The sequence below is a fragment of the Telmatherina bonti genome (assembly GCF_933228915.1).
Source record: "Telmatherina bonti genome assembly, chromosome: 20".
Classification (NCBI taxonomy): Eukaryota; Metazoa; Chordata; class Actinopteri; order Atheriniformes; family Telmatherinidae; genus Telmatherina; species Telmatherina bonti.
The window spans coordinates 6266818-6281619 of NC_136618.1; the positions used below are offsets into that span (position 1 = coordinate 6266818).

A 14802-nucleotide genomic window follows, 5' to 3' on the forward strand; every position below is an offset into this window, starting at 1 on the left:
GGGGGGACGAAACACCTTTGGAGATGTTAAAACTGACTGAGAATCAGCTGGAACTGTTGCCTGTGGCTGCAGGACTTCAGAGGACGTGACGTGACTCTGCTGTCAGCTGCTTTTACAGATAAATGATCCAGAAACGATGCTTGTTTCGTTTAACACACCTGCTGTCAAACGTCCAAACCCGTCGGGTCTGTACACCACAGACTGTACAGAGACATGATGAAGACAGGATCTCCACCTCAACTGGGATTCACCAGGGAGTCGCGTGAAGAATTTCACCTCTGCAGGTTTAAATGCGGCATAAATTAAGGGGTGGAGGCGGCGTGCGTGGTTATCATGCTGCTAGTTGTTTTCATGTAGATTAGTTTAATGGGATTAGCTAGCGTATCGCTGCACACGGCTCCGTAAGGAACAAAGACAGCCAATGTTTTGAGGTCACGACTGAGGAATCTGTCTGTTTGATTCTCAGAGTATTTTCAGCTTTGTACCAAGTTGACCTCTTTATCCTCCACATCTGCTTTCTTTCTTGATATGATGAATCCATCAAGGTGGAAAAACTCACAGGTTCGCTTCATACTGACATGAACATCGTATTATTACACATCACCATGAGAATCTCCCGTTCCACCTCATCATGATGAGAATCTCCCGTTCCACCTCATCACCATGAGAATCTCCCGTTCCACCTCATCATGATGAGAATCTCCCGTTCCACCTCATCATGATGAGAATCTCCCGTTCCACCTCATCATGATGAGAATCTCCCGTTCCACCTCATCATGATGAGAATCGCCCGTTCCTCCTCATCACCATGAGAATCTCCCGTTCCACCTCATCACCATGAGAATCTCCCGTTCCACCTCATCATGATGAGAATCTCCCGTTCCACCTCATCACCATGAGAATCTCCCGTTCCACCTCATCACCATGAGAATCTCCCGTTCCACCTCATCATGATGAGAATCTCCCGTTCCACCTCATCATGATGAGAATCGCCCGTTCCTCCTCATCACCATGAGAATCTCCCGTTCCACCTCATCACCATGAGAACCTCCGTTCCACCTCATCATGATGAGAATCTCCCGTTCCACCTCATCATGATGAGAATCTCCCGTTCCACCTCATCACCATGAGAATCTCCCGTTCCACCTCATCACCATGAGAATCTCCCGTTCCACCTCATCATGATGAGAATCTCCCGTTCCTCCTCATCACCATGAGAATCTCCCGTTCCACCTCATCACCATGAGAATCTCCCGTTCCACCTCATCATGATGAGAATCTCCCGTTCCTCCTCATCACCATGAGAATCTCCCGTTCCACCTCATCACCATGAGAACCTCCGTTCCACCTCATCATGATGAGAATCTCCCGTTCCACCTCATCATGATGAGAATCTCCCGTTCCACCTCATCACCATGAGAATCTCTCGTTCCACCTCATCACCATGAGAACCTCCGTTCCACCTCATCATGATGAGAATCTCCCGTTCCACCTCATCACCATGAGAATCTCCCGTTCCACCTCATCACCATGAGAATCTCCCGTTCCACCTCATCACCATGAGAATCTCCCGTTCCACCTCATCACCATGAGAACCTCCCGTTCCACCTCATCACCATGAGAATCTCCCGTTCCACCTCATCACCATGAGAATCTCCCGTTCCACCTCATCACCATGAGAATCTCCCGTTCCACCTCATCACCATGAGAACCTCCGTTCCACCTCATCATGATGAGAATCTCCCGTTCCACCTCATCACCATGAGAATCTCTCGTTCCACCTCATCACCATGAGAATCTCCCGTTCCACCTCATCACCATGAGAATCTCCCGTTCCACCTCACCATGAGAATCTCCCGTTCCACCTCATCACCATGAGAATCTCCCGTTCCACCTCATCACCATGAGAATCTCTCGTTCCACCTCATCACCATGAGAATCTCTCGTTCCACCTCATCACCATGAGAATCTCCCGTTCCACCTCATCATGATGAGAATCTCCCGTTCCACCTCATCATGATGAGAATCTCCCGTTCCACCTCATCACCATGAGAATCTCCCGTTCCACCTCATCACCATGAGAATCTCCCGTTCCGCCTCATCATGATGAGAATCTCCCGTTCCACCTCATCATGATGAGAATCTCCCGTTCCACCTCATCACCATGAGAATCTCCCGTTCCACCTCATCACCATGAGAATCTCCCGTTCCACCTCATCATCATGACAATCTCCCGTTCCACCTCATCACCATGAGAATCTCCCGTTCCACTTCATCACCATGAGAATCTCCCGTTCCACCTCATCATGATGAGAATCTCCCGTTCCACCTCATCACCATGAGAATCTCCCGTTCCACCTCATCACCATGAGAACCTCCCGTTCCACCTCATCATGATGAGAATCTCCCGTTCCACCTCATCATGATGAGAATCTCCGGTTCCACCTCATCACCATGAGAATCTCCCGTTCCACCTCATCACCATGAGAATCTCTCGTTCCACCTCATCACCATGAGAATCTCCCGTTCCACCTCATCACCATGAGAATCTCCCGTTCCACCTCACCATGAGAATCTCCCGTTCCACCTCATCACCATGAGAATCCCCCGTTCCACCTCATCACCATGAGAACCTCCGTTCCACCTCATCATGATGAGAATCTCCCGTTCCACCTCATCACCATGAGAATCTCTCGTTCCACCTCATCACCATGAGAATCTCCCGTTCCACCTCATCACCATGAGAATCTCCCGTTCCACCTCACCATGAGAATCTCCCGTTCCACCTCATCACCATGAGAATCTCCCGTTCCACCTCATCACCATGAGAATCTCCCGTTCCACCTCATCACCATGAGAATCTCTCGTTCCACCTCATCACCATGAGAATCTCTCGTTCCACCTCATCACCATGAGAATCTCCCGTTCCACCTCATCATGATGAGAATCTCCCGTTCCACCTCATCATGATGAGAATCTCCCGTTCCACCTCATCACCATGAGAATCTCCCGTTCCACCTCATCACCATGAGAATCTCCCGTTCCGCCTCATCATGATGAGAATCTCCCGTTCCACCTCATCATGATGAGAATCTCCCGTTCCACCTCATCACCATGAGAATCTCCCGTTCCGCCTCATCACCATGAGAATCTCCCGTTCCACCTCATCACCATGAGAATCTCCCGTTCCACCTCATCACCATGAGAATCTCCCGTTCCACCTCATCACCATGAGAATCTCCCGTTCCACATCATCACCATGAGAATCTCCCGTTCGACCTCATCATGATGAGAATCTCCCGTTCCGCCTCATCATGATGAGAATCTCCCGTTCCGCCTCATCATGATGAGAATCTCCCGTTCCACCTCATCACCGTGAGAATCTCCCGTTCCACCTCATCACCATGAGAATCTCCCGTTCCACCTCATCACCATGAGAATCTCCCGTTCCACCTCATCACCATGAGAATCTCCGTTCCACCTCATCATGATGAGAATCTCCCGTTCCACCTCATCACCGTGAGAATCTCCCGTTCCACCTCATCACCATGAGAATCTCCCGTTCCACCTCATCACCATGAGAATCTCCCGTTCCACCTCATCACCATGAGAATCTCCCGTTCCACCTCATCACCATGAGAATCTCCCGTTCCACCTCATCACCGTGAGAATCTCCCGTTCCACCTCATCACCATGAGAATCTCCCGTTCCACCTCATCACCGTGAGAATCTCCCGTTCCACCTCATCACCATGAGAATCTCCCGTTCCACCTCATCACCATGAGAATCTCCCGTTCCACATCATCACCATGAGAATCTCCCGTTCGACCTCATCATGATGAGAATCTCCCTTTCCGCCTCATCATGATGAGAATCTCCCGTTCCACCTCATCACCGTGAGAATCTCCCGTTCCACCTCATCACCATGAGAATCTCCTGTTCCACCTCATCATGATGAGAATCTCCCGTTCCACCTCATCACCATGAGAATCTCCCGTTCCACCTCATCATGATGAGAATCTCCCGTTCCACCTCATCATGATGAGAATCTCCTGTTCCACCTCATCATGATGAGAATCTCCCGTTCCACCTCATCATGATGAGAATCTCCCGTTCCACCTCATCATGATGAGAATCTCCCGTTCCACCTCATCACCATGAGAATCTCCCGTTCCACATCATCACCATGAGAATCTCCCGTTCGACCTCATCATGATGAGAATCTCCCTTTCCGCCTCATCATGATGAGAATCTCCCGTTCCACCTCATCACCGTGAGAATCTCCCGTTCCACCTCATCACCATGAGAATCTCCTGTTCCACCTCATCATGATGAGAATCTCCCGTTCCACCTCATCACCATGAGAACCTCCCGTTCCACCTCATCATGATGAGAATCTCCCGTTCCACCTCATCATGATGAGAATCTCCCGTTCCACCTCATCATGATGAGAATCTCCCGTTCCACCTCATCATGATGAGAATCTCCCGTTCCACCTCATCATGATGAGAATCTCCTGTTCCACCTCATCACCATGAGAATCTCCTGTTCCACCTCATCACCCTGAGAATCTCCCTTTGTTTAATGTATTCCATCTGTAAAACCAAAACTCTGGAGGGTTTCTGAAAGACGCCTCCTGACTCAACCTGGGAGGACGCTGATAAACACTTATCAGCGTCCTCCTGATAAGTGAGGACGCTTGTTGTGTTGTCTAAACTTATGAGGATGCCGTGCACTCCTCGCCCTCTAGAGGCCTGGAATGCACACTACATCCTGTCTGGTCTGTTTCCTCCTCCTTCGACACACTTTCCATTCTGCTGTTGTGTCATTTTCTTTCTAATATGCAAACACATATGTAAACAACAAGGTCTTAGTCAACACATCTTGGTTGGAACCAGTGCTTATCTGGTTTCCTATTGCCTTTCTGTCATCTCCAACCAGTCTGCACATTCTCCTCTGACCTCTGACCTCCACAGCTGGATGTTTTGTCTACTTCTGTGGAAACCCTGGAGAAGGTTGTGTGTGCAAAGCTCAGTAAATACTCATTCAGAGTCACATACATGTCCTTCCTTCCTTCGCCCTCGCCGTGTCTACACACTGCCATGTGATTGGCTGGTGGAGGAAGTTGTCCTTGTGGAGCTGACCAGGTGGACGCTGGTTTGTTTTGCAGGGTTATAAATGTGTGACGGGTCATAATGACGTGCAAGAGGACAAAGAACAGCTGCCAGTCAGAGACTGGAGTGACATGTAATCGGTGTTAGTGCGCGCTACTCGGGTGTTAGCTGTGTGCTAACAGGCGGCTGCCGCTACCACTAGCGTGCACATGAGCCCTGTGCATGCCCTTCCTGGCCTCATCATCGTTCTTCATTATCTTTGAGTGCCACAGCCACTTAGCAGCTTGCAAGCTGCAGGCCTGGCTGACAGTCCTCCAGCGCTGCGACGCACAGCCGCGACCCTGCGAACCGCCACGACTTCCTGCTGCCCGGGCGCCGTCTAGCTGACGCCTTCATTTCCAGCTTAATGTGACACAGGGTTTCTCACACGTCGCTCTTCTCTTCTCCTCAATCCAAAGGGTTTGAAAGGTAAAGATGGCAGAGAAGTGAGGTGAGAACGACGGCGTCTCGCTGGATTAGCAAACAAACAGCCGGTGATGTGAAAAGCCTGGCAGTCTGGAGGGGGGGAGGAAAGAGAAAGCCTCGCATCTCGTTGTTGTTTGTGTTTCTTGGAGCGGTTTTAGAGAAAGTTTTCAGGCAGAAAAAGTTCCAGCTGACAGGAAAAGAAGACTCAGGTAGATTTTTCTTCCTCTTCTCATCAAACATCCAGCGGACGTCCTGATTGGATGGGTCCTTTGTTCTGAAGTTTCCTCAGCGTGAAACGGACCGCGGCCGCTCACTGAATCCCTCACACCTCACACACCCGCTCCCCCTCTTCGGGGAGCTGAAGGAGTTCGCAGCGCCGTGCAATTTGAGCTCATTTGCATGCATGCCTTCAGACGGCCTGATGAGCGTGTTGTGCACGTCCACTTAATGGACAGCCTGATTGGGAGTGCATTAACATCAGAGCCAGGGGAGGGGAGGATGGGGGGGCAGCAGAGTGTGTGAGATAAATACATTGTGTGCAGGAATGAGTGAAAGTGTGATGGAGAGAAAATGGACTGACTGAAGCCTGAAGCAACGTCTCTGCAGCGTTTCAGGACGAGATCCCCAGTCCTGCATGGGACCCGGTAATGTGCAGCCGGTTAAATGGGTGCCCCCCCCCCCATACCCCCCCCGGCAGCCAGACGCCGCTGTCTGCTGCATGCATGTATCACACTGTCCATGTCTGCATTGTCCCCCAAACCCCAGGACATGATTATTTATGTCCTTTCTAGTGGATAACATGTGATCATTACTTTCCTATCAGGGGCTTTGTTAGCCTGACGTCCCGACCGGACCAGAACCGCCCCTTCAGCATGCTTAGTGAGGTGTTGCTTATCTGCTGGGTGCCGGACTGACCCCCACCGTCGAAGGGCCGTCTCCATGGCGCTCCGAGATCCCGTCTGAGACGCTCGTCTGTGTTTACGCACAGAAGAAGAAGTCAACGTACGATGAGAACAGCGGGACTTTCCTGATCCGTCCAGCGTTCCGACATGGAGCGGGTCGGGCTGGGAAAGTTGGGAACGTTACGTCTTAGACTCCAGAAGAAGAAAATAAAACCTGGAATCTTTACGGCTCAGATTCATTCAAGTCCAAATATGTTCCAGTTAAAACGGGTTGATTGGTCCAGTTTACACAAAGGAAAACCTCCATCTGGACCAGAACCAGGAAGGAAAACCTCCATCAGAACCAGAACCAGGAAGGAAAACCTCCATCAGAACCAGAACCAGGAAGGAAAACCTCCATCAGAACCAGAACCAGGAAGGAAAACCTCCATCAGAACCAGAACCAGGAAGGAAAACCTCCATCAGAACCAGAACCAGGAAGGAAAACCTCCATCTGGACCAGAACCAGGAGGGAAAACCTCCATCAGAACCAGAAACAGGAAGGAAAACCTCCATCAGAACCAGAACCAGGAAGGAAAACCTCCATCAGGACCAGAACCAGGAGGGAAAACCTCCATCAGAACCAGAACCAGGAGGGAAAACCTCCATCTGGACCAGAACCAGGAAGGAAAACCTCCATCAGGACCAGAACCAGGAGGGAAAACCTCCATCAGAACCAGAACCAGGAGGGAAAACCTCCATCTGGACCAGAACCAGGAAGGAAAACCTCCATCAGGACCAGAACCAGGAGGGAAAACCTCCATCAGGACCAGAACCAGGAGGGAAAACCTCCATCAGGACCAGAACCAGGAGGGAAAACCTCCATCAGGACCAGAACCAGGAAGGAAAACCTCCATCAGGACCAGAACCAAGAGGGAAAACCTCCATCTGGACTAGAACCAGGAAGGAAAACCTCCATCTGGACCAGAACCAGGAGGGAAAACCTCCATCAGAACCAGAACCAGGAAGGAAAACCTCCATCAGGACCAGAACCAGGAGGGAAAACCTCCATCTGGACCAGAACCAGGAGGGAAAATCCAGAGTGGCATGTGTAGACATGTCCAGAAGGTGCACTGGAGTGAACTGGGACACGGGGGGGGGGGGTGCTGTCTGCCTTCAGGGAGGACTTTGGGGATCTTTGTACATCCTAATGTACGTGCACATTTGCATGTGCACGTGTTTGTGTGTGTTTTAGGGTGCATGTAAAGTTGTAAATGAAAATAGACCATTAATGGACCCTAGCACCCCCCCCCCCCCCCCCCCCCCCCCCCCCCACACTGAGCTGATGCTGGATGTCACTGTGTCCCATCCTCTTCCTCACCCTCCTCCTCCCCGGGGGACCTTGTCTGCCTGCCCCCCCCCCCCCCCCCCCCGTCATGGCGTGGGAGGCAGGCTGTGGAGTGGAGGGATGCTCTCCATCCTTCAGTCTCTATTATTCTTAGGCAGTGAAGGAGCACGCTCGACTTACTGGAGCTTTTCTGTGTGTGTGTGTGTGTGTGTGTGTGTGTGTGTGTGTGTGTGTGTGTGTGTGTGTGCATTTATGCATGAGTCTGCTGAGAATATGGATAACATGCCACTAAAGCATGACTGCTGCTCGGCGGCGTGTTTTTCCTGCAGCTGAAGGCCAACATGCCCGCTTCATCACCGACGTCACACATAAGATTCTCCTTTCATACAAACACTCTGTATAACATGCAACCCCCCCCCCCCCCCCCCCCCCCCCCCCCCCACACACACACACACACACACACACACACCCCCACCGCCACCTTCCACAGCACAAACACGTACAGTGCAAGTCTCTGACATCACGCTCATCACCGCGTCTGTGTGCGGCGTCGTCTGGAGCCACGTGGAGGCCTCAGCTCTCTGGTGGGGGGGTTGCTGAATCTGACTTCTGACCTCCTTGTGAAGAGGTTCAGTGTTGTAACCTCCCCTCGCCTCCTGCTTGCCATGGATAAATATTTCATTGGGAGTTTGAGAGTGAACCTTTGCAACTCATGGCTGCTTCGCCAAGTGCAAAGTCATGCCCCCGTATCATCTCCAACTGGCTGCACAGCTCACACAGAAATACCACTGGGGGGGCGTTTTCTGAGGAGCAGGTCGGCTTTTTTCTTCCTCATGGGGGGAGAAACAGTTCCAGAAGCATTTTCCCTTTCAGGCTACAGAGCCGAAGATGATCTGCAGACTTTCAGGAGCTCCTTTCTGAGAGGCGAAGTACCAAGGACGCCCACCAGGGGGCCGGATGTCGAACAGCGAAGCCCCTCCCTCTGAGAACAAGAAGCAAGGAAAAACAATGTTAAAGAGACTTATTCAGTATTTTAGAAAAGGGGAAGAGATGGTGCTTTGAGAAAGAGAGATGGCCGGCTGGTTAGAGGATTGGGGTTGGGGGGGGGGGTCGGTGTCTGGCCCCACTTCCTCTGCTTTCGGCCACTCGATGCAAATGTGATTGGGCAGCACTGGGCTCCATCCGACAGCTCCGGAGTAATTAGGTTTAAAATGATCATACAGTGCTCCGAGATGGACCTTGAAGCCTGGGGAGTAACGCGAAGGCTACTTTGTGTGTGTGTGTGTGTGTGTGTGTGTATGTGTGTGTGTGTGTGTGTGTGTGTGTGTGTGTGTGTGTGTGTGTGTGTGTGTGTGTAGAGGTGGTGTTGTACGATGGAGTTAATTGAATCTGAAATCTTGTCGGCCTGAAATGAGATCCACCAATGTCTCTCACGCTGCGTCTCCTGCAGAGGGCTGCAAACATGACTGAATTCATAAAGTGTGTTATTAAAGAGCTCAAATTAAGTGTAGCAGCGCAGCTCCTCCATCCTCCACCAGGCCTATGACTACTAATGATCCACCCCCAGCGGAAAGTCAGCCACACACTCCTCCTCTCCGTCTCATCCGCCATCATGTTGGGGAAGCAAAGTGCCTCCTAACTTCCTCCTAATCTGCTTCATCTATGTTTTCTCCACTTTCCAAACACTTGGATGTTATTTTTTGACGCGTGCCGCGCGGCTTTGATCAGTCTCTGACGCGAGCCGACTCTTGGGGGACAGGCGGATTTGAGAATAATGAGAACATATTAAAAACACGTGTGTGGATCTGAAGAAAGCGCAATCCCATTTTGTTCCTGTAAATGGTACAAATGAATCATATGTGATGTATTAAATGTGTGGGTCAGAGGAAGAAGGAATGTTAAGGTGAATGAGAAATGGAACAGAGACAGAGGTGAGGAACGCTGTTTATTTTCCCTGGGAGCCATGCAAATGAGCTCCTCTGCCTGCTACAGTAAGAGTCATTACTAGTCTGCTCACCCGTCCACCGGGCTCGGCGTCTAACGAAATAGAGGCCTTTGGTTGAAATGACCTTTCCCATTTGTGGAATTCCCACCCGCTGATGTGCACATGGGCTTGCATATGAGTGGGAACGGATCATCGGAGAGAAACAAGCGCTCTGAATGCAAAGGAAGGAGAAAAAAGCTCATAAAATTGCTTTTGAATTACAGAGGTAATATCAATGGATGTTGAATTACACTTCTGGTTTCCATCAAAAGCAGCCAATTAAAGACGGGAAGTGTATTCCTCTTGTTCTGGCAGTGTCTCCACATGTGTTCCGCGTGTTAAACAAAAGCTTTTCTTCTTCTTCTCTGCTCTTCAGTCTCTGCTGACGTGAAATTCTTTTCGTGGCTAGATCAAGATTTTATTCCTCCCCATGTTTGTCGTGAAGAAGGCTTAATTGGACGATGCTTTCATAGCGTAGCGTGCTGCCTGTGAATGGAGGAGGGATGAGAGAGGGGAGGGTGATGATGATGAAGGTGAACAGCAGCAGATAAACAAACTCACCTGTAGATCCACAACAGGTCTCTATCTATCTATCTATCTATCTATCTATCTATCTATCTATCTATCTATCTATCTATCTATCTATCTATCTATCTATCTATCTATCTATCTATCTATCTATCTATCTCTCTGTCTGTCTGTCTGTCTGTCTGTCTGAGCTAATGTAGCTAACTGGACGAACTGAACTGATGTAGTTAACTGAACTAACGGAGATAGGGTAGTTGACTGAGCTAACATCGCTAACTGGAATAACTGAGCTAATGTGGCTAACCTAGCTAACTAAACCATCTGACTTAAGGTACTTGACTGAGCTAACGGCTAACTGAACTAACTGAGCTAATGTAGCTAACACAGCTAAATGGGCTCACTGAGCTTGGGTAGTTGACTGAGCTAACATAGCTAACTGGACTAACAGCAAGGGTAGTAGACTGAACTAATGTAGGTAACATAGCTAACAGCTAAGGTAGTTAATTGAGCTAATGTAGCTAACCTAGCAAACTGAACTAACTGATCTAGGGTAGTTAACTGAGCTAACAGCTAACAGGACAAACTGAGATAATGTAGCTAACATAGCTAACTGGACTAACAGCTAAGGTAGTTGACTGATATTTGGGTGATGAACTAAGAACTCTTTAACTACTAGACATAGCAGATTCCAGCCATGTATCGGCTAGTTCTTCATTCAGTACCACATTTAGCGGTGTAGCTCATTCTCCAAAGTCACCATCCTGACAAGTTCTACCTGGTTGTAAAGGTGACTAACAAGGCTTTCCGTCTATGTCTAATACAACCCCAGCTGGTTTTATCGCAGAAGAAATAATCCAGGAGACACTATTAATGTCCCCATGCTGTTCCTGATATATGAGGAATATTTCCTTTATAAAAACACTTTTTTTTCTCAATCTCATAAAAATATTCCATTTAATACCAGAATATTTTCAACTTTGAGGATGTTTAACTTTATTTACCTCCCTCTTCCAGAAGGTATGTTAACTGTCTGCCTCCTTCAGCTGTAGGAGATGAATGTCCGGGGTTATTTATCTAACCTCGCTTGTGATGTGCCGTCACTATCCCTGAGATTCCCCAGGACTCCTTTTCCAGCTCTTTCTCACTTTGTTCACCATTACTGTCACCCCCCCCCCCCTCTTTTCTTTCCACCCCCTATCCTCCCATCCTCCTCTCCTGCTGCCCTGGAGATTCATCACGGCATTGACAGAAAGACCTCTCCCGTCTCCCACGGAGCGCTAGAAGGGATGTATATCACGGATCAGTGCTTGTACTGTCTCCTTTCTCCGATGGACTCACATGCTACGTTGCTGTCGATGTGCGTCCATGCCTGTATTTCAGAGCCTGACGTTTACGAGACAGAAAAACCTGCCTCACTTCTCCCTTCGCTTTCCCTTTAGGCAAGTGTTTGGAAATGAGGCGTTGAGCCGTCTCCAGACTCATCAGCATGCAGTTTAATTGCAGAAACAGGGACAATGAAAACACAAAAGACAAGAGGTCAAATAAATCAAATAAATTAATTTGAGGTGATCTTGTATTGTGGCAACAGTTGAGAAGCTTTCTACTTAAAGTTGTAGCATGTTTACATATGTCGCCAGAGATGTTGGAAACCTCTGACGGGGAGGCGTATCTGCAACCTGACTTAGTTTGTTCAGTTATTTCCTTCCTGATGTGGAACTTCGGCATCAGCTGCAGCAAATGTCTAAATGCAGCGTTTGCTGAATGCTGAGTGCTTGTGTTGGAGTCATGAGGCAGAATCTGCGCCGAGGACAGAGTGGCAGTGATCAAAATGGCCCATTAGGAATTCAGTGTGCTGTTCTGTATCTAGGTCACAGCCTGAGCAGCCTACTGTAGCTCCTCCACAAAGACACGGCAGTTCCACCCCTCCTCCCCATCCACGAACCCCTGTGTTACATGTTAGCTAAAAACATGAGGGTTCATGAGGTGATATGCATAAACACGCTTTCATATCTCTGTTTTCTCACAAAGATGCAAGAAAACATTGATTTAATGACAAATAACCCTTAAAACCCCAAACTATTTCAGCTATTTATGGTCCACAACGTGTTCTGCTTTTCTAAAATGTAGAAGTTTAACCCTTTAATCCCAGTCAGCATGCAGACGTGATGTTTCCATGCAGACGTTATGTTTCCATGCAGACGTGATGTTTCCATGCAGACGTTATGTTTCCATGCAGACGTGATGTTTCCATGCAGACGTTATGTTTCCATGCAGACGTGATGTTTCCATGCAGACGTGATGTTTCCATGCAGACGTTATGTTTCCATGCAGACGTTATGTTTCCATGGAGACGTGATGTTTCCATGCAGATGTTTCTATGCAGACGTGATGTTTCCATGCAGACGTGATGTTTCCATGCAGACGTGATGTTTCCATGCAGACGTGATGTTTCCATGCAGACGTTATGTTTCCATGCAGACGTTATGTTTCCATGGAGACGTGATGTTTCCATGCAGATGTTTCCATGGAGACGTGATGTTTCCATGCAGACGTGATGTTTCCATGCAGACGTGATGTTTCCATGCAGACGTTATGTTTCCATGCAGACGTGATGTTTCCATGCAGACGTTATGTTTCCATGCAGACGTTATGTTTCCATGCAGACGTGATGTTTCCATGCAGACGTTATGTTTCCATGCAGACGTTATGTTTCCATGGAGACGTGATGTTTCCATGCAGATGTTTCTATGCAGACGTGATGTTTCCATGCAGACGTGATGTTTCTATGCAGACTTGATGTTTCCATGCAGACGTGATGTTTCCATGCAGACGTTATGTTTCCATGGAGACGTGATGTTTCCATGCAGATGTTTCCATGGAGACGTGATGTTTCCATGCAGACGTGATGTTTCTATGCAGACTTGATGTTTCCATGCAGACGTGATGTTTCCATGCAGACGTGATGTTTCCATGCAGACGTTATGTTTCCATGGAGACGTGATGTTTCCATGCAGATGTTTCCATGGAGACGTGATGTTTCCATGCAGACGTGATGTTTCCATGCAGACGTGATGTTTCCATGCAGACGTGATGTTTCCATGCAGACGTTATGTTTCCATGCAGACGTGATGTTTCCATGGAGACGTGATTATTCCATGCAGACGTGATGTTTCCATGCAGACGTGATGTTTCCATACAGACGTGATGTTTCCATGCAGACGTTATGTTTCCATGGAGACGTTATGTTTCCATGCAGACGTGATGTTTTCATGCAGACGTTATGTTTCCATGCAGACGTTATGTTTCCATGGAGACGTGATGTTTCCATGCAGATGTTTCTATGCAGACGTGATGTTTCCATGCAGACGTGATGTTTCTATGCAGACTTGATGTTTCCATGCAGACGTGATGTTTCCATAAGGCTAAAATGATGTAAAATGAATGTATGAATAGATAAAGCAGCATAAGGACGTCTTCCTGCTACTATCTACCTGCTATCCTCACTGCAGCACCTCCACCTCAGCTGCATCCCAACGTCTTCTTGGCTTTATTCCAGCCATAGAGGATCATTATTTTCCTGCTTTTCTCATCACTTGTTGATCTTTGACTGCTCCTGATTGGACGTTACCGTCAGTTTAAGCTCTCTGATTGGTGGAAAGTCTGACAGGAAGTGTCTTCATCATCATGTCCAGGTGAAAATAGAGGTCTCTTAGAGCTTTTAAGCTCAGTCAGACTTTCTGTGTTTGAAGCTTTCCTTACAAGCCGAACTTCCAGCAGGCTTTGTTTATAAACCGTCTGTCAGAAACTCCATCCGTTAGCTCCATCCGTTAGCTCCGTCCGTTAGCTCCGTCTGTTAGCTCCGTCTGTTAACTCCGTCCGTTAGCTCCGTCCGTTAGCTCCGTCTGTTAACTCCGTCCGTTAGCTCCGTCTGTTAACTCCGTCCGTTAGCTCCGTCTGTTAGCTCTGTCCGTTAGCTCCGTCTGTTAACTCCGTCTGTTAGCTCCGTCCGTTAGCTCCGTCTGTTAGCTCTGTCCGTTAGCTCCGTCTGTTAACTCCGTCTGTTAGCTCTGTCCGTTAGCTCTGTAGCTCCGTAGCTCCGTAGCTCATACGTTTTAATAAATGGATGCTGGGATGTCTTTAGACTGTTTATTTGTGCTGTAATGAGAGGCTTTAATCAGGGGTGTCAGGGATTTGAAATGTTCCTTTGAGCGCCTGCAAAAACACTGCTTCTCTCCTCTCACACACACCACACACACGCACACACACACACACACACACACACACACACACACACACACACACACACACACACACACACACACACACACACACACATACACACACACACACACACACACACACACACACACACACACACACACACACACACACACACACACACACAGAGTGATTTATGTGAAACATTAAAGACTATCATGTTGGCTGGGCCTTGTCCTTTATATTGCTCCGGCTATTTGAAAT

General features: G+C 48.6%; 1 protein-coding gene across 1 annotated transcript in view; it reads left to right on the forward strand.

The window, feature by feature from the left end:
* LOC306770681 (partitioning defective 3 homolog) overlaps positions 1 to 14802 on the forward strand; it is a gene marked incomplete at both ends in the record, with an annotated part of 372575 nt that overhangs the window by 334879 nt on the left and 22894 nt on the right. The window lies entirely within an intron of this gene.